The 20864-nt window shown below is 42.8% G+C and overlaps 1 protein-coding gene across 4 annotated transcripts in view; it reads right to left on the reverse strand.

The window, feature by feature from the left end:
• The window catches only part of RASGRP3 (RAS guanyl releasing protein 3), a 106754-nt gene that overhangs the window by 77863 nt on the left and 8027 nt on the right, over nt 1-20864 (reverse strand). For 3 of the 4 annotated variants that reach the window (XM_015566328.1, XM_015566323.1, XM_015566326.1), the window contains exon 1: nt 10-305. The exons of the other annotated variant lie outside the window; for it this stretch is intronic. The gene's annotated coding sequence lies outside the window, so the exon portion shown is untranslated. Of the gene's footprint in view, nt 1-9; nt 306-20864 lie in introns of those variants that run through there. 4 annotated transcript variants of the gene reach the window in all.

Raw genomic sequence — 20864 nt, forward strand, 5'->3', positions numbered from 1 at the left:
GATACTTACTGGGGCAGTGGCCGGTGCGCACCCTGCCTGTCCAGCTGCCAAGTGCCGGAGCGCGAGCAGCTGTTTCCTTCAGGCTGGGTCTTAATCAGTCACATGAGCCTCCTGATAAACACGGCCGCGGTGCCAGGAGGTCAGAAACTGAGGATCATTATTCTCCTGATTCGCAAACCTTCCTGAAGCCGCGCTTTCGTTAGCAGGCAGAGCAGCCCATCCCACAGTGTGTTTTCTTTTAGCCACAACCCCGCACAGCTGATAAGTCACGCTGGAGGGCAGGTCACGGCCAGTGGAAAGTTGATGTGTTTGTGTGTGAGAAGGGAAGGAGGTAGCGGGGAGGGGAGGGGAGGGGGGCAGTCTCTATACTATCTCATCTCACTCAAGCTTGCACTGGGGCTCTGGACTTGCAAGAAGAAGGCAGCACAGCCTGGCACCGAAGGTGGGAGGTGCTCTCCCCTCCAGGGGCCCCCGGGAGAACCTCAATCTGTCGCTCCATCTCGGTTTCCTTCTCTCAGCATCCCAGGCTCCCGTCTGGTGGAAGAGGCACAAGACGGAGTGGACTGTTCTGAGGAAGGCAGATGAACAGGGTGAGATGGCTGAGGTTTAATTTCAACACAGCCAGGGCTGCTGCGCCTAGTGATGCGGGGGGGTGGGGAGGGGGGGCAGTGTGTGAGGGGTGGATGCCAGTGCCTCTACAGAGCTAATGGAAGTGGCTTCAGGTCCCTTCAAGCAAACTTCCACATAGTGATCTGTCAGGTTGTGTCAACATTTGGGGGTAGAGCAGAGCAGATGTGATGATCCCCCAGGAAGGAGAGTGAAAAGAGAAATGATCATGAAATTTACAAAGCATGGGACAGGTGTGCTAGGAAGCTGGGCCCACCACCCATCCTGGGGGCTTTGTTGAATTCCTACCCCGCCCCCTCTTCAGGGAAAGCCCGTGGACTCTGACTTGGGATGGTACTTGACCTTGGACTTCTTGGTACAGTAAGAGTGACACTTTCCAAAATCAGCGCCCGAGCAGGGTAGAGTGCAGATATGACGGTCAGTGCACTTGGCAACGTGAACGTCTGAAAAGTCTGCAAGAGGTTAAAACGCCCCCAGGGGATTTCTGAGCCATAATGAGCCTGTTAAACTGTCACCCCTGATTTTTAATAAATGAGATCTTAATAAAGGCGCCTGTGTGGGCATTTTCTCATAGAATTATTCAAAGCGTGAATCAAACCAGAAGTTTCCCTCCATACAAAGGATAGAGTGCTTGTCCAAAATAACAGAAAAAGACCCAAAGACCTCCGGTCTAGCCATTCTTTCAGGGGACTAATTGGTTGTCAACATTTCCAATGTGCAAATGGAAAGTTTTTTTTTGCAAGTTTCATAACAGATCCCTTTTTAAGGATTCAAAGTTAGTAGTAGAAATAAACAATGAATATCAAAATACAATGTACTAAAATAAATATCACCGTCGCAAACATTTCTTCTTGTGTGCTGATGTGAGCAATCGTTCTTCAGAAACAGAAAACGAGGCCTATTGAAGATCTGAAATATTACTTTGATTTATACACACTTTGTATTTACGCAACAGAAACCTTTCCGACCTGATGGCACCCATCCATCACTTTATTTTTCCGCTGACGGTGTTAATTATTCTCACAGTCCACGTCACACACCACATGGCCAGTCACTTCTTGACACCTTCGGATAACCCAGACAAAAAAATAGCCCAGGGAAATGTAAGTCTAGAGATTCTCTCGTTCTATTAGCAAGGAGGGAGGGCTGGATCCTGATCTTACCTACCAGGCAAACCGTCAACACAGACCGAGACCCTGCACCCTTCCATGGGTTTGACAATGGCACCTTCTTTCAGCCTTGCACGGTATCGGAGACCCCACTTCCCTGCCCAGTCTGCCTACAGGTACCAATCATTTGCTTTGACTCAAAAAGAGGGGTTCTCCTCCTTCAGAGGCCATCCCCCCCTGGCACTGTCTCCCCCTGTGGCTTGTCTCCCTCTGTGGCTTGTCTCCCCCGTGGCTTGTCTCCCCCTGTGACTCCCACCTGCTCAGGACCCTTCCTCCACCAACACCTTCTCCCCATCCACTCACCCTCCTCATGGTCTAAACATGCTTATGTTGTTTTTATGTCCTAAAAGCTATTTTTTCTCTCCTTTGCTCCTATAATTACTGCCCTAACCCACTCATTCCCTTCACTCCTGAGCTTCTGGAGAAACACTTCTTGTCTCCATTGTCTCTCATCTCAGGTAAGATTCAACCTGCTTACGGTCTAGCATCTTCTTCACACTTCACTGGAAATGCTTTCTCAAGGTCAACAAAGACCAAGGTTAACGGACTCCCTTTTGGCTTTTATCTTCCTCGTCCTCTCGGCTGCATTTGACCCTTCTGACCAAGCACTCTTTAAAATGTTCTCTGTGGCTTCTCAAAATTTACTCCTACCTCCTTCGCTTCCTACGAGGACTCTTCTTCTTCCTGCCCTTTAAATGTGAAAATCCCCTCTCTTCTTTCTGTTCTCTGACATCTCTCATATGTCTTATTACCAAATGACTAGGGTGGTTTCCTAATGGGTCGCCTTGCCTCCAAAAACCTAAACACACTTTTGTACTAAAAGTCTCTGGGGGCCATGGTGGTACCTTAGGCAGCTTTGTATTCCCAGAACCCATGACAGGCTCATGGAATGCCTCTTTTATACATTCCATGGCTGTTGCATTTCTTGCTCTGTATAATTAGGTCTTCATGAATCTATGTTCCATCTAGACTTTGACAATCTTAGAGAAAGTGTATGACTTACTCATTTCTAATACAGTGCCTGCCATTTGGGAACAGATAGCTGGAACAATGCTGAATGAAAAAAAGGAATAATTGAAGAGAAGGATCTTCTGTCTATTCCTTTAAGCAATGATAAAAGTTTGCAAACACTGATTTCATATTGAGCCAATGAAAAATCTCCCCATAAAAGAAATTATGACCTCATTCTATGACCATACTGTAACAAAACTATAAAATAATTACAAAAGTTTAAGTTGAAAAAGAGCTAAGCTCTTGGAAAATTTTGATAAGTCTTCTTTTAAAAAATTCATTAATTGGAGAAGAAATAAAAAGGTAATTACAGGATGCTTATAAGTTTTTTTTTCTTTTTAAAAAATATATTTTATTGATTTTTTTACAGGGAGGAAGGCAGAGGGATAGAGAGTTAGAAACATCGACGAGAGAGAAACATCAATCAGCGGCCTCCTGCACACCTCCTACTGGGGATATGCCCGCAAACAAGGTACATGCCCTTGACTGGAATCGAACCTGGGAACCTTTGAGTCCACAAGCCAACGCTCTATCCACTGAGCCAAACCGGTTAGGGCAGGGTGCTTATAAGTTTTTAATAATGAGAACACCACATATCAAATATTGTGGGCAGAGCCAAAGGAGTTAATTAGAGGCAAACTGCCCCCAAGAAGATGTTGAAAAACAGCAGATCAATAATCATGGAAAAATGTAAAAGTTATTGAGAAATTGTTTCCAAGGAATGTTCTTAGTCCAAATTACTTGCACAATCAAGTCATTTCTCTCTGATTTTCAAGCCACAGATAATTTCCAAACTATATAAAATGTTCAAGTGGACAAAAGTAACAAAAGCTAACATAATACCTGTGACTTAAAACAAACTGATAAAGCATAATAAAGGAAACCACAGACCAACCTCATGTATAAACATGGTTTACCTTAGAGATGTAAAAAGAAATCAGTATTAACTAATGCATTAGCATAATGACATAAATAAGTCAATTGAAAAAAGATTTTGAATTAGCACAATGGGTAATCTTGAAATATATTTTGATAAAATTCAATATTATTTTTTAATTAATAAAATGAAGTTAGAATTTTTCTTAGCATGCTGAAGTTATCTGTATCGAACCAAACACAACATCAGAAACAAGAAAAGGATGCTCACTGTCACTACCATTTAGCACTGTTCTGGGCATTTGAACCATTACAACCGGACAAGAAAAAGAAACTAAATAAGAATTATGAGAAAGTAGGAGACAAAATCATCCAACTTGTACACGTTACAATCATTTACTTAATAGAATCAAATTTTTTATTGTTGTTAATCCTCACCAAAGGGTATTTTTTCCATTGAATTTTTAGAGAGAGTGGGAAGGAGGAAGGGAGGGGGTGAGGGGAAGGAAGGAGAGAGAGAGAGAGAGAGAGAGAGAAACATTGATGTGAGAGAGACACATCGATTGGTTGCCTCCCATCCCCAACTTACCCCCAACAGGGGACAGGGATTGAACCCACAACCCAGGAATGTGCCCTTGACTCTTTGGTTGTGGGGCCCCATGCTCTAACAGCTGAGCAATACTGGCCAGGGCAATAGAATCAACTTTTTAAAAATGTTTGAAATAATTAGCAATGTCAGTGAGGTAAAGACACAAAATAAACACACGAAATTCATATAACCCTATCTAATAAAAGAGAAACATGGTAATTAGCCGTACGACCGCTACCCTTCCCATTGGCTAATCAGGTCAATATGCAAATTAACTGCCAGCCAAGATGGCGGCCGGCAGCCAAGCAGCTTGAAGTGAACACGAGGCTTGCTGGCTTTGGTGACGGAGGAAACCAACGTTCCCCGCCTGCCTTGCCGGCCTCTGAGCTTGCAGTTTGAAACATTGTTGCAAATATAGAAGCTAAACAAAACCCCAGAAACCTGCTTTCAGCTAGCCGGGATCTCAGAGCTGGAGTTGATACAGTGTTTTGATTATAGAACCCAAACAAACCAGATACCTGCTTTCAGCAGCAGAGGCCTCAGAGCTAGAGCCAGAGCTAAAGCTGGCCCAGAATAAAAAAAAGAAAAAAAGGAGCAGTTGGGAGCTTCAGTCACCTGCGTCTGAAAACAGCCCTCAGCCCCTCACCCAGACTGGCCAGGCACCTCAGTGGGGACCCCCACCCTGAAGGATGTGTGACCAGCTGCAAACAGCCATCATCCCCTCATCCAGGCTGGCCAGGCAACCCAATGGGGACCCCCACCCTGATCCAGGACACCCTTCAGGGCAAACCAGCCGGCCCCCACCCATGCACCAGGCCTCTATCCTATATAGTAAATGGGTAATATGCCCCCCAGCACTGGGATCAGGGGAGCCGAGAGGCCTCCTGGTCCCTGGAGCAGTGTGACAGGGGGCAGCGCCCAAACCCCCTGATTGCCCTGCAGCAGTGTATGTGACAGGGGGCGGGGCCACAACCTCCCTATCCGCCCTGCTCTGTTCGTGACAGGGGAAGGCGCCCCAAGCCCCTGATCAGCCCTGCTCTGTGCCTGATAGCGGGGAGCTCCCCAACCCCCTGATCACCCTATGGCTCTGTGTGTGACAGGCTGCAGCGCCCCAACCCCCTGATTGGCCCTGCTCTGTGTGTGACAGGGGGCAGCGCCCCAACCCCCTGATTAGCCCTGCTCTGTGCGTGACCGGGGGTGGAGCCGCAACCTCCCCATTGACCCTGCCTTGAGTGTGACAGGGGGCGGGGCCCCAACCCCCCAATTGGCCCTACCCTGAGCGTGACTGAGGGTGGCATCGCAACCTCCCGATCCGCCCTGCTCTGCGCATGACAGGGGGCGGCACCCCAACTCCCCAATCAGCCCTGCTCTGAGCCCGACCAGGGGCTGCACATAGGGATTGGGCCTGCCCTCTGCCACCCGGGAGCAGGCCTAAGCCAGCAGGTCGTTATCTCCCGAGGGGTCCCAGACTGCGAGAGGGCACAGGCCGGGTGCTCCCCCCTCCCCCCAAGTGCACAAATTTTTTGCACCGGGCCTCTAGTTTTCTATATAACAGCCAAAAACTGTTTAAAAATATAATGGAAAAAAAATCTCATTCAAAATAGCAAAAATAACAAAATTTCTAGGAATAATAAAACGTGAATATTTTTAAAATGTATAAAACTCTATGAGAAAATAGGATAGATTTCAATAAATTGAGAGTTATACAAGTTTCCAGGACTAAAAGACTCAACATTGTAAAGGTGTGAATTCTCTCCTATTTAATTTATAAATATAATTAAATTTTGTTGGAAATCCCGAGATGTTTTTAAACAGGACAAAAATGAAACCCTGAAGTTTATTTGAAAGACTTTAAAAACTGAATTTAAATATTGAATTTGAAAAATTTTCTAAATAAAATTTTAGACAACAACAAGGAGAGGGTACTAGGTATTCAATAGGCTAAAATTATCAAAAACTAAAAGTTTGATACTGGTTCCAAAAGAGGCAGAGCCATGGAACAGAACAGAAAGCCCAGAACACAAGATCTATATTAAAATGTTTACGCCTTAAATAAGGTATTTAAACCCAGTGGGGGAAATGGATTATTCAATAACTGGTCCAATAGTTAATTACTATGAAACATAATGATGCAATTATACCTCAGACCATACACAAAATACATGCCTAGTGGGCTAAGGAGTTAAAAGGGAAAATACAATCACAGGCTGACTTGAAGAAAAACAGGTGATTGCTTTTATAATCTAAAAATGTTTAATCATAATTAAATACTTGTATCATGAAAATTATGTTAATGATGATCACCAAAGCAGAAACCATGAAGAAAAACATTTTAAATATTTAAATGAATAAAATCTAAAATTCATGTAATAAAAAATAACCCAACCATAACCAAAATTGCCACAAATGATAAAATGAGATTTAAAAAGGAAACCTATATGGTAAAGGGTTAATACTTTTACCACACAAATAGCATTTATAATTAACAACTGAGCAATAGTTTTACCATACAAACAGCATTTATAATTCCCAGTGTTGGCCGGAGGTTTGGAAAATGGCACCTTCATACTCTCCTAGCAGGACTATAAATTGGTACAACATATAAGAAAGACGATATTGTAATACTAGAGGCCCAGTGCATGAAATCACCCTCTCGCAATCCTGGATCCCTCAGGGGATGTCCAACTGCCCGTTTAGGGATCCCTGTGGGATTAGGCCTAACCCGGAAGTCGGACATCCCTCTCGAAATCTGGGACTGCTGGCTCCTAACCACTAGCCTGCCCACCTGCCTGATCACCCCTAATCACTCTGCCTGCCTGATTGCCCCTAACTGCTTGCCTGCCTGATCACCCCTAACCCCTCTCCCTGCCTGCCTGCCTGATCGCCCCTAACCACTCACCTGCCTGCCTGATTGCTAACCACTCTGTCTGCCTGATTGCCCCTAACTGCTTGCCTGCCTGCCTGACTGCCCCTAACCACTCTGCATGCCTGATTGCCCCTAACTGCTCGCCTGCCTGCCTGCCTAATCACCCCTAACCGCCTCTGCCTCAGCCCCCAACATCTTGCCTTTGTTCAGAATGACATCTGGAAGGTCTTTCGGCTGTCCAGTATAATTAGCATATTATGCTTTTATAATTATAGATGTTGCAAAAGCTTTTTAAAATATGTGTACCCTTTAATTCTGAAGTTTTTGCTCTAGAAATATACCCCAAGAAAATACTATGGATTTTCACGTGTATAAGGATGTTTCCCACAGCATTGTTTATACTAGGTAAAACTTAGAAACAATCCATGTGAACGTAGGCTTTTCTATTTGTGTGTTAACAGACAATTCAGTCAAACAAACAGAGCCTATGATGACCCTCAAAACTCACTACCAACATAAAAGGAGCATTAAATTGCTTATTCCAATATTAATTTCTATGAGGGGTCAGGGGTGGGGAGGAAAGTACGAGTAAGGTTTTCCTTATTCTGGAAAGCTTGGCTTTAAGTCCATGAAAAACTGGGCATACAGACAAAAAGCATTTTGTGAGTCTCAAATCCAAGCCACCATGTTTGAGTTGAATAATTAGAACACATTCATAAGAGGTAGCACTTTGCAATCATTATAAAGTAATGTCTGAACTATATTAACATGGAAAAATATTCAGCATAGATTAAATGAAAAACACAAGTTATAAAACAGTTAATCAGTGTGATCTCATTTGTCTAAGAAAATATGTTGACATTTGTAAAAGTCTAAAACATTATATATCAAATTTTAATAGCGGTTATCTTTGGGAATTGGGATCACATACAGGTTTTCCCTTGTTTATGCAGATCAGCTTTTTTCCCGTTTCTATGATAAATGTTCACCAGTTGTTCCTTTTTAACTGAGATCTTTTTTATGTAAGAAAAGAGGCACTAGACCAGCCGTGGGCAAACTACGGCCCGCGGGCCGGATCCGGCCCGTTTGAAATGAATAAAACTATTGAAAAAAAAAAGACCGTACCCTTTTATGTAATGATGTTTACTTTGAATTTATATTAGTTCACACAAACACTCCATCCATGCTTTTGTTCCGGCCCTCCGGTCCAGTTTAAGAACCCATTGACCCGTTTGAAATGAATAAAATTAAAAAAAAAGAGACTGTACCCTTTTATGTAATGATGTTTTCTTTGAATTTATATTAGTTCACACAATCTCTCCATCCATGCTTTTGTTCTGGCCCTCCGGTCCAGTCTAAGAACCCATTGTGGCCCCCAAGTCAAAAAGTTTGCCCACCCCTGGACTAGACCTACAGTCATACTTTAGTACTTTAATCATCTACACAAAGAGGAATAAGATATTGGTAAGAAATGAAGTGAAGAAAAGGACTCAGAGCAGAAAAGCCTGGCCATCCATTAACAAGGCCAGAAACTGCCTCTAGACCAGCGGTTCTCAACCTGTGGGTCGCGACCCCACTTTGAGGGTCGAACGATCCTTTTACAGGGGTTGCCTAAGACCATCGTCTAGCTCGCTATCCCTCTCCCTTCCTCTCTGTAAAAAATCAATAAAATATATTTTTAAAAAAAAAAATAATTTTATGGTTGGGGTCACCACAACATGAGGAACTGTGTTAAAGGGTCACGGCATTGGGAAGGTTGAGAACCACTGCTCTAGACGGTCTCAGTTTTCTAATTTCCTGGTCCTAGAACCAATATTTGATAGCAAGTCACCGGAAGTGGTGGAACCACCAGGTTCAAAGGATGCAGGAAGAGGGGGGAAGCATGGTCTTGCTTGAGCACCTGTATTCAGTTTCTCAGAGACGTCCTGATTGACCTTATGCTTATTTGAGGTATTCCCTTCAGTAGAAATTCCCAAATAATATCTATCCATCCCATGCACACATGGTCACATGTCGGCTGAGGCCTCCTGAAGCTGCCCATCCATGCATCCACCTGGTTCCAAACTCCAACCATGCTGCTCCAAGTTGGCAATCCGCCACCTGCTGGTCAATTCCAGGTACTAACTGCCATATCACATTGTCACCCACACCTTCCTTTCCTAGGGGGACCTTTCACATTACTCTCTTAAATAAATACCAGTCACAACCAGTTATCATAAGAGCTGTGCTAGCAACAAGCCTGTAACAAACAGAAAGAAAAAATTGTGAAATAACCAGAGAACAGAGTTTTTAATCCCTAAAGACCTTGAACAAAGCAAATCATTGTCAATATATGAAAAAGTAGTGTCTGTGTTTTATGTACTTTGCATTTGGGGATTTGCCAAAGTAGGTGACAAAAATCTCTGCTCTCAAAGTTTATAATCTCTCCAGGAGAAAAGCCATACATAAGGAATAATAATTACCTAGAATAACAATTAGTACCTAACAATATTATAATATACTATATTAATATGTCATTAATATTATATAACAAGCTAACATCTGTGCACAACACTCATTTACTTCTCACAGCAATGCTTTAAAGACATACTATTACCCCCAGGTGACCTTCATGAGATGAACTAGCCTGCTCACAACCAGGAAACAGCAGAGAAAGAGGAATATGAATATAAATCTAGGTCCGCCTGACCCCAAAACTTTATATTTACACCCCAAATGTTTTAGTAGCCACAGAAATTTTCATAGACTGGCTCACTCTTTTTTAATTGAACCTGCTTACCCTCAAGCACAACAGCCAGGTCAATGGCTTGCACTCTGGGGTCTAACCATTGGTAGGATAATAGTCGTTTCCTGTCACTACCCATTGGAAACGTGTGGTATTTCAGCCAGTGACAACTGGTAAAGTGGTTGTGGCACAGTCTGGTAGGCTGAGTGGCATTTATAACATTGTTTCGGGGGATAATGCCTTCTATGGGTTAAACACATGTTGAGTTCCAGATAACTGATAATACAAACAAGTGAACCTTTGCAACATAAGCCATTCGTAACCTGGAGATGGGCTGTAGAAACATAAAAGGGAGGATGAATAAGGAAGACAGCCTCTCCCAGAGGCAGCCTCCACAGGTGCCTCCTCACCCCAGTACCCTGCTCCTTTCTCCAGGGTCCCTGGAGGAACTCCCAAGTTTCTGGACAAATCTGTCCAGATTGAAGATAGACTTCTGCTTTAAGTCTCTCTTTCCTGCTTTCTAGCTCTTCTCTTTTCTTTCTTCCTTTTTGTAGAATTTCATTTACTTTTTAAAAACACATTACAGCTCTAGCTGGTTTGGCTCGGTGGATAGAGCGTCAGCCTGTGGACTGAAGGGTCCTGAGTTCGATTCTAGTCAAGAGCATTCTCGCTCGGTTGCAGGCTCTATCCCCAGTAGGGGCCATGCAGGAGGCAGCCAATCAGTGATGTTCCTCTCTCATCAATGTTTCTATCTCTCTCTATACCTCTCCCTTCCTCTCTCTGTAAAAATAAATACAAACGTTTAAAAAATAAAATAAAATAAAAACACATTACATATTAGTATAGTTGCATTTACTTCATCTAATTCATTTCAATTCACCTTGATGGCAGCATTTTTCCTATTACAATCAGCTTCTTAGGTTAGGCTAGATTTCTAGCGAAAGCTTCATTCGGTAAAACATGAGAAGGAACCTTTCGTATTCATGGTACAAAGCACCTTTAACATAATTACTTACATAATAACTTTTTCCCCTAATAGTTTTATTTCAAAACCTTGATTTGACAGCAATTTTTATGACTCTGTGAGGATCTCACCCCTACGAACCACAGGCTAGTGGTAAAGTTAATCTGAATCTAAATCTTCTAAAATGCCACCGCTGTAAAAAATGCCACCGCTGTTCCAGAAGTCTTAGTTCTTGAAAAGACTTGCTTGGAAAAAAAAAAAGTCCCCAAGGCTGCCCCGGTGCCTTTTTCTGAGAATCACTGAGGGTTCAGAAGATAACAGAAGAGCAGTTTTCAGGTTAAGAGTTCCTTTCTTCTCAAGTTTCAGCATCATCATCCTTTCTAAGCTGAAAATACAAAGCTGATTCAGGGATAAATGAGGCAAAGAAAATATTTAAATTTATTTTTTTCTCGAAAAGTGTGATCGCTAAATGCATGAGGCAGGACGAGGTGGGTCTTCGTAGGAATCACAGGAAAAGTGCAGTGAGAAACTCTAAATCCTCTTTTTCTCATAGGCCTCGCCCTTCTTCCATCCCCCACTGCTGCTGCCCGCTCATTCAGCTCTGGCCTCGGAGCCCCCTAAGCTGTCCTGAGTTCACACACAACCCCCTGGCCTTGGCTGGGAGGTGATGCTCCGTGTATACTTTTTGAATGAATGAATGCATTTTTACATTGTAATTAGAAAATATTCATATTATTTTGAGACCCAATCCATCTGCTCAAAATTGTGCATAATTCTCTATGAGAACCTAACCATCCTGCTCTTCACTTTACCATATTATCCCAACCCTGCAAGCTGGCTACAAATCCTGTTTTCCACTCCTTACTGCCAACTGCTTCCTCAAGTTTTAATCCAACCATTACCGTCTCTAGGTCATGAATCTGGGAGGCCTGAGTTTCTGAGCTCATTGCATTTCCTTTCCTGAGGCATCACTGCCTTTATCACATACGTCATCAAACATGGCCATGATTCACTTACACTGTATTTGCTCAACCTTTTGGCCAGTCTTGGGATTACTTATACCCTTCGTGTCTACAAAGTCTTTAGATAAGGTTTTCTTTTTATGACTTCCTGGGAACACAGAGGCAACCACAAGCAGAGGCAACCACTTTGCCTGAGGAAGGAGGGTCTCATATTCTTGCAGCAGGACTTAATCTTATTTGCAGATCAGAGGGAGGGAGGTAAACAAACAATGACAACAACAACAAAAAGCACTTTTGGAAGCACATTTTTAAAAATGGTAGGGAAATTTCCAATTTTTTTCATGTTCTAATTAAACAAGGAGTGTTCATTCTCAGGGCGCATCTTTGCGATGGCCATTCTTATGAGTAAAAGGCTGTAGATCCATTTAGGCTAAAACTCTCAAATGGAAGGCCCGCTGGAGGGGCGGGGTCAGCACTGAGAGATGGTTGCTGTTCCCTTCACATAAACATAGGAAGTCAGAAGCTCAACAACACTGCTTGGCAAGCGGAGGTAAAAATATGCAGGGAGAAACCAATACGGGAGCCTGGGCTCAAACAGCTGAAAAATGCCAACCTAAATGGTGATACATTATTTTTAAACATATATTCTACTGGTCAGAATAACTTCGTTATTTTATTGAAGAATGGTTTTGTTTCCTATTCCAAAATAAGAAGAGCAGGGCACTTGGGTGTTTTCTTTTTACTTTATGAGATACTTAAATTTAAAAAGCAATAATGCACATTATAGCAGGCCAAACAATATAGAGAGATACATAGAGAAAAAAATGTAAGCCCTCTTTCCCATGCCTTCCCATCTTGCTGAGATAATACACACCTATGAGAAATGTATCTCATTATATTTTCCCATTTTAAAAAGTAATCCCATTTTAAAAAGTAATCTATAATTAGATTTCCCCCCTTAACCATGTATCATGGTGACACATACTGGTTCCAAGGTCAGTAATACAGATTTAATTTATTCTTTGTAATAGTTGTAGTCATTACATTCAAGGCGCTCCCAGTGTTTTGCCTCTATAAATCCTCACACATGTATCTTTAGTTTCTAATGCTTTTATTTCCATAGTAGAGAACTCCCAAACTGGGATTATTAGAACTGCAAAGTGATTCATTTTACTACACATTCTCAGTTATTTTCCCAAAACTAAACTGAGGGCAATATAAGGGGGCATGGCCTTAAAATGACTGATAAATGTCCCCTGATAAAAGAGGATCAAGATTATGAGAGGCACTAAAAATTCATTTCAGAATCATATCCCACTAGGTATGTTAACTAAATTGTGTTAAATCTTGCTTGCTTTTTATATGAAATAATATTTTTCAAAATCAAGGCATCTTAAGCCAAACTGATGAAAATTTGTCCAAGTTAAAAGTGGAACGATTTCGTCCCAGCTAATCCTTATGATCTGCACACACCAAAAATTCCATACACTCTAAAGGCCATTCCAGTTGTAGATTCCATTGTTAATTCATTTTTAAAACATGCATGAGCCCATATGAACCGTTATGTTATGAGAACAAAATGGTAATGTTGCACTAAAAATATTTTATTGCACTTTCAAGGCACGCAGTGGTGTTAGTGCAACAAGGGTCAATCCCAGCCTCGCTTGTTTTTATCTGTTTCTGGACTGTAGACTTTGTAACCAAAGAGCCCTCTCTCATCCACATACCATCTCACTGAAGCAAGAATGGGGGCCACAGCCCAAACCCAGGGATGAAGAGTACCCCGTGTCTACAGCCACACTCCTCCTGGCTTGGGGTGTTTATCTAAAATCATCTCTTCTAAATTATGTTTTCACCATGTTGTTTGGTTTGAAACTTGAGAGTGAGAGGCTGGACTATATGTGTCTATACTTGTAACAACATATATATTCCACATTAGCTAATATGGCTGAACCAGCCAACACACTCCAAAACACAAATGACGGAGCACAGGGTTCCCTGCCTGAAGAAAAGAAAAAATAAGTTATGCCCACCACACATGCAAGGAACTTTGTTCACATTATCAAAGCCTTCTTTGTTTTATAAAGCCACCCATTGCAGGATTGCGAGAAATGTGTGCACCCCCGAATGCACTAAAAGTGGCAGTCAACCAACCAAAATTCAACTCAGATGATTCAAGAACACATTTGTTAAGTCAAATAAACAGTCCAATTTTGGACCCAACTTACTGGCCCAGGTGGTCTGTGTCTTTTCCTTCGGAACAAAAAAGTAGGCAAGCAATCCCTAGCTGCCTGGGATAGTGGCTGTGGGTTTCACAACCTCCCATGGTGCTTAAAAGCAACTGCTAAAAATAGCAGAGCTCTCATGTTAACGTCCTCAGCGTAAGGGCCAGGGGAAAACATAAGTTGCCTGAAATACGTCCCCTGCATTCGAATTCCCTAGGACTACTCTTAGCTGAAAATCCCGTCATCCTCCCGACAGTTCCAACATTGATCACCTTTTTCTTTTCTAACCATTCCCCAAACTAGTAGGAGAGGCAGTGTGGTGAGTGGTATGGATGTTGGCACATGGGAGAACCGGGAAATCAGGATTCTCATTCCATAATTAGTCACTCACGAGTTAAGCCACTTAACCCTGTAAGTATAAAACCCCTGATCGAGAAAGGGAATGGTAATACCAACTCAAAGGGTGGTTTCATTTCAGGGTTTTATCCTATAAAAACATTCAACAAGCGCAAAAAGATGTGTGCCGGACAAGTTCAATGTGTCACTCATAGCAACAACAAAAAGGGACACACCCTAAAAGTAAGGGGAGATTGATAAAAATAACTGCAATGCATTAATTCAATGCTACATGCATCGTACAGTCATGAAAAAGATGAAATGGGAAGATGACTTTGATGTAATAAGAAAGCAAGCTGCAAAAACACTGCATAAATAATTACTGTTTTAAGCAAAACAATCAATCAAAAAACAACAAAAACCCTACTATGCATTTATCTCCATTTTTATGACAATCATGCGGTTTCAAATGCATAGAAAATACCTGCCAAACGTTCAGGGCAGTAATCAACAAGCCATAGACATATACCCACTCTGAAGAAAGAGGTGGAAGGAAAGTATTACAAGCCTTTCCTTTTTTACCTACCCATTACGGTATTGAGTACATTCACCTACAATACACCTGTATTATGTTTATAGTTAAAAATTAAGGACAATAAAGAAAGCAATGAGAAATAATTAGCACACTGCCCAGCGGGCTTCAATAAAGGATTATCATAGTTACTTCTGCCCAGAAGCTAGAGAACTTCTTTTTTTTAAAAAAATATATATATATATGCGATGAGAGAGAAACATCGATCAGCTGCCTCCTGCACACCCCCTATTGGGGATGTGCCTGCAACCAAGGTACATGCCCTTGACCGGAATCGAACCTGGGACCCTTGAGTCTGCAGGCTGACGCTCTATCCACTGAGCCAAACTGGTTAGGGCAGCTAGAGAACTTCTTAAGTAAAACAAGTTTGCAGAAAACTAGCCAATGTTCGTAACATGCAAGCATTTATGCGCCTGTGTGAACTGGATCAGTCTTTTTTTACGTGATTATTATCTTGATTGTGGTGATGGCTTCATAGGTGCATACGTATGTCAAGACATCAAATTGTGTATATATATATATGTATATATGTATATATATATATATTTAATATATTTTATTGATATCAGAGAGAAAGGGAGAGGGAGGGGATAGAGAGCCAAAAACATCGATGAGAGAGAAACATCGATCAGCTGCCTCCTGACCACCTTCATGCCCTTACTGGATCAAGTCTGAAAACCGGGCATGTGTCCTGACCAGGAATTGAACCGTGACTTCTTGGTTCATAGGTCAACGCTCAACCAACCACTGAGGCACGATGGCTGGGCCAAACTGTATACTTTTAATACGTGCCATTTATTATGTGTCAATTGTATCTTGAGAAAATTGTTTTTAAAAAAGTGTAGCTAAATATTTCAACAGTAATAGCATGAAAGATGGGAGAATGAGATCAAAATTAAAGGTTTCTAAGGTCTGTATCTTATTCAGATGTCAATACGAAGATATTAATAATAGATGTTGTTAAATCAAATACATATTCGAAGTATAGCTGCTAAAAGAAAAAAAATAGATTACGTAACTTCCAAAACACTAGAGGGGAGAAAGTGGAATAAAGAAAACTTGAAAAACTGAAAAGAAGGCAGGAGAGAAGAGAAAAAGAATGACAATAGGAAATAAAATTGACATTATTAATACCTCAATAACAATAATCCGTGCAGATTGACCTCATTAAAATGCAAAGAATATCATTAAATTGTGAGAGTAAAAGGGGCCACATACTAAACCTGACAAGCTCAGGGGAGACCTGCCTGGTGGCCTCACAAACGCAGAGACCAAAAGTAACCACACTGGGTGATCTGCCATAAACGGCCCTAACTACAAGCCTGTCCGTGGTGGGAGTCAGTCCTAGCCCCTTGACAAGGTCAATCTTCACCGTAAGTGCGCCTGTCTCTTGTCTTTTTGCATCTAAGATAACATACCTTTGAAATGTCAGAGTGATCTTTTTATCTAGAGCCCTCAGGGTAAACCTCCTGGCACCAGCATTCGGTCACAGAGGCCCTCCCTGTTATCTTGGTGCCCCATTCCTCTCCCTTTCTCACCCACGTAAAAGAAGTTTGTGTCTCTCCATTTTGCCTTGTATCCAATCTCAGAGATTTCCCTGCCCTGCTTCTCCCCACCCCCTTCATCTGCCACCAGTGGATTTCAGGGGACCCTCCTTACGTCTCTTCCTTTCGTTCTAATGTACAAAATAGGCCGCGAAACTGCCATTCTCCGGAGCATTTTCTCACTCCACTGAGAATTGTCATCAGTTTGGCTCAAATGTCCACGGTTTGGACACTTCTTACTTTGACAAAATAACAAGTACATGGATCCATGTTCAGTCAGTTCAGCTCCACGGGCGTAGGGTGTGTGTATGGGTGTGTGTGGGTGTGTGTACATGCACGCACGCGCTCGTGCACAGATAAAAAGATCAGATACCTCTCCCCAAATCATCCTCTTTTAACTGCTTTTCTGGAGCCTTGAAATTAATTGAAAGCTCTTTGTACCAAAAATAACAAAGGAAACAGACTTGGTGGGGAGGGGGTAGGGAGGGAAGTGGAAGGGAGACAAAGGGAACTGGTGAAGAGAAAGAACTCTTCCCCATCATAACCTCAGCAACGTGGGAAACGGAAGGCAGGAGTTGTCCAACAGATGCCCCGCTGGCTGACAGAAGGCATGAAGCCCTTCCTCCCGACAGGGAGGCCCTCAGGCAGGTGGGCTCAGGTCTGTCCACCGCCTGCTCCTCCCCCAGGAGAGGTCTGAGGGTAGAGGCCTGCCCTGCAGGCGGGGCTGGGCCTCTGAGAAATGGGAGCTAACCCTGCCCAGGCCACTCTGGGCAACTCACCCGTTCTTCAGCGGGATCTGCAGATCCGCGTGGATGGTTCTCATCCAGCTTATCTGGAAAACAGATGGAAACTTCTCCCCAGAAGTTCATGCTTTAGTCATTTTCCAAAAGGCCACGTGGCTCATCTGGCCGTATGCATCTGGCAGCGCTCTCCCGGCCTCTGCTGACTGTGCACGGCCCCCCGGGGGTCCGTGTGCAGGGAATTGAACACAAGGCCCTGGAAGCCGGAGCAGTCACGCTGTGCACTGCCTGTAAACAGCATCTCCACGGCCCCTCCCAGCCCGTTATCTCGGAGCCAGTGATCCCGGCCTGATCACTGGGCTGCTAAAGTAGAAACTGCATCAGATGAAGGATCAAAAGACAGGATTTCGCAGGCCAGCCCTGCCTCCATCTAGGCAAACAACAGTGAGCCCATCACATTACCACTGCCAGTCCCCTTCATAATCAACAATAAAGTGGGAATGGCAATATTTGTCTCATGGGTTTTTTCTGAAAAGCACATAAAATAATCAATATAGGGGAAAAGTACTTTAGAAACCCAGAATGTATTGTAGAAATGCAAAGTATGCTCACTTCTTCTTTTTTTTTTTTACAAAGAGGAAGGGAGAGGGATAGAAAGTTAGAAACATCGATGAGAGAGAAACATCGATCAGCCACCTCCTGCACACGTCCCACTGGGAATTTGTCTGCAACATGGTACATGCCCTTGACCAGAATCGAACCTGGGACCCTTCAGTCTGCAGGCTGACGCTCTATCCACTGAGACAAACCAGTCAGGGCTATGCTCACTTCTTATATTTATCTGTGGATGGACAATTGGGAACGTGGATGCACTTCAAAGGGTTGTTGTTGTTTTTTATCCTCACCCAAAAATATTTTTTTTCCAATGATTTTTACAGACAATGGAAGAGAAGGAGGGAAGGACGGAGGGAGAGAGAGAAACATCGATGTGAGAGAGACACATAGATTGGTTGCTTTCCACTCGCACCGTAATCAGGGCCAGGAATTGAACCTGTGACCCTTTAGTGCGCAGGCAAACACTCTAACTACTGAGCTATACTAGCCAGGGCCAAAGAGATTATTAAATTTTATTTATTTATTTTTTAAATATATTTTATTGATTTTTTTTAGAGAGAGGAAGGGAGAGGGATAGAGAGTTAGAAACATCAATGAGAAACATTGATCAGCTGCCTCCTGCACACCCCCTCCTGGGGATGTGCCTGCGACCAAGGTACATGCCCCTGACTGGAATCGAACCCGAGAGACCTCAGTCCGCAGGCCAACGCTCTATCCACTGAGCCAAACCAGCTAGGGCCAAAGAAATTTTTTTAAAAAGCACAAAATATGGCTCAAGGAATTAAGTTGGTGAGAGAAGAAACTCCTGTAAAATTAACTATAGAGGCAATACTGGCTGAATGGATGAAAGAAATTTCACCAAACATCATGTGATTCAATATATTAGAGCGGGTAGCTGGTATAATAGATAGGTAGATGGGGTTGTAATTTTTCATGGCAAAGAAGAAACACGGATGTTTGAAAGGAAATGCCCTAAAAGCTAAAGACAGCGAAAGAGGATACTGAAGAAGGAAGGGCGAACTGATTGGAGGGATGGGAGTGGTTTCAGGTACAGGTCCCGGCCAGAAGACATTACAGGAAGGTGATTCGGAAGAGAAAAGTCAGAGGAATACATTATCCTCCTGGCCTAGACTCTTGTTCCTCGAGCTACATTCATATCTTAACTCACCTCTATGTCTCTGAATCCCCATGCTGATTAGTGAAACTAACCACTGCCCTACTCAACCTGACTTTCTTAACCTTGCCCGAAGGTCAGTTAGTGCCTGACCTTGCCACCCCCTCTTCACTTACTAGTGATTAGAAAAAGCAATGGCAGCAAATGTAGGATCCAATAGTGAAGGGCACTCATGAAGCTGTCAATATTGGCTTGGAAAGCACACTCTATGCAAAGGCCAGCTGCACACACCTTCCTCCATCCCCTCCCCCTCCAACCTCCCCAGGCTGCAGGGGGAAATCTGAGCAGGGGTCTCCAACCTTTTTCATCCTTACGCACACAGAAACTCATTGCTAAAATTCTGCGGCACACCAAAAAATGTATTTTTTGCCCATCTGACAAAAATAAAATAGGCATGATTTTGATTCACTCACACCAGACAGCTATTGCTGTGCTGTCTGTTACCATTTTTCTATTTGACAATCTAAAGGAAAAGAGGCTGCGGGTACTGCATGGTTTACACATCCTTGAGGCACCCGGGTTGAAAACTGCCGATGTAGAGCATGACCCAGAGCCGGGTGCCCCAGGGCCCTGCCTTCTTTTTCCCTCAGGAGAGCCGAGCAGCTGTGCCCAACTTCCTATCTCAGGAGCAGACACAGTCTCCGGCATTAGAACCTTCCTCTCCGCCTTCCCCTCTTCTGCTCACTGCCAAGTGTCCGAATGCTACTCAGGGAAATCTCACCCTATTTGGAACCAAAACAGCTTCTAGTTATGGCTACACACTGCGTAAGTATTGGAGGTGCATCATCCTGAAGGAGAAGGCAAATCCAAAGTTCAGAAGTAAAATGATGCAGAAATGAGAAGTTCTTCTCCCCCGAAGAATCACATAGATAAGGCAGTCTCCTCAGAAAAGAATTCCATCTGCTCCCTCATTCTCCTCTAGTCACTGTGCTTTCCTACCAACATGGACAAAATAAATCTAATTTATCTTGTATGCTTGTCCTGGCACCTGGTACAAGCCTGGCACCCCCAGATCCTCCATCAGAGCTCGCTGCTTTAGACACAAGGAGATTGTGGGATGATTCAATATATACTTTTTCTGTTTTGGTTAATTGTCAAAATATTATCAATGTAACAATTATCAACATGATATTCATGCATGGTATATTAATAAGAAACAATATGTTCATAATATTTCACTGTAAATGCATTGTAATAATTTAATACAGATTTATGATGAATTATGATTTCATAAAGAACCATTTAACATAATACATTGTGAATACGTTGTAATAATTTTATTGTAAGTATATGGTATTTTAGGTACACATACCAGTCACTTTTTATGACTTAGTTTCTATGGAAAAAAATGAAAAGTGAGTGCAGAGGCCTAAGAACATTCTTAAAAACAAGTTTTTGGAGCATGACCAATTTGTAAATCATGCAATGCATGGTCATTATTTATATTTTCAATGTCTTTAACTTTCATTTTGATTTTATAATTTTCTGATTGCTTTCCATCTAACTTCATAACCAAACCCTGCTGGAATAAGACATGAACCCAAAATATGATCCTTTCAGTTGACTGCGACTCATTGCCGGCACCGCAGGGATCCTTGGTCCAGGTCTCTGCCTTGGGCGGGGCCGTAAGAACCCTCCGCGTCCTTTAGTTGTATCCACTCCCACCGGTTCTATTTTTGTCGCTCCATATTTAGCACACAGAGCTATCTTTATCCTCCAGCTGACTGCCATGAGAGTCCCCAGGGCAGAGTAGTTACACAAGATTACTGAGGCATACTTCCTACCCTTCAAACAAGACAATGCAGAATGCAGAAAAGACATCAGCAAGCAGTCACATTGTTCGAAGTGT

The sequence above is a fragment of the Myotis davidii genome, unplaced genomic scaffold (genome assembly GCF_000327345.1).
Source record: "Myotis davidii unplaced genomic scaffold, ASM32734v1 scaffold238, whole genome shotgun sequence".
NCBI classification, from domain to species: Eukaryota; Metazoa; Chordata; class Mammalia; order Chiroptera; family Vespertilionidae; genus Myotis; species Myotis davidii.